Source organism: Blennius ocellaris, assembly GCF_963422515.1.
Source record: "Blennius ocellaris genome assembly, chromosome: 7".
Classification (NCBI taxonomy): domain Eukaryota; kingdom Metazoa; phylum Chordata; class Actinopteri; order Blenniiformes; family Blenniidae; genus Blennius; species Blennius ocellaris.
In genome coordinates, this window is record NC_137656.1 from 25,225,526 (window position 1) to 25,226,085 (window position 560).

Sequence of the window (560 nt, forward strand, 5' to 3'; positions counted from 1 at the left end):
CACTGATAAACTACTGCTTCTTATTAGAGCAGGATGATCGTTTCTATATAGTCAACAAGGCAAATCTTTATCTAATGAGAAGACAATCCTCCACTGCTGAGAAACGAAAGACGGTAAAAAGAAACGATAAATGTGCCTCTTTTCCGCGTAAGACTTCTGTCTTTCGTCATTTCCGGCGGTTGGGTCCCGCTCCGTCACTTCCCAAGTGTTCTACGTACGTCTACGTACGTCCTGCATGTTCGGTCTTAACGTAACTTACTGTGGGTTGGCCTCCGTAAACGCAATTCCCTCGCTCTCCCCTTTCCCCTTGAGGTTGTTTACAAAACGCACAACTCCCAGGGGGCGCCAATTAATGCCTTAAAAATAACTTATTGAATCCTTCAAAAAATTTGAATTTTAGAGTTTATTCTGTCACTTCATTAATTGTATTGATTACATCAGTTTGACAACATATTTTTGAAACAACCGGTTTCAGTTTAATTTTAGCGTGAGCTCGTGTTTGTCTTCAGGCAGTTTTCTGGCCACTCGCGTGTCGTCTGGGGTCCTTTCATAACAACAAC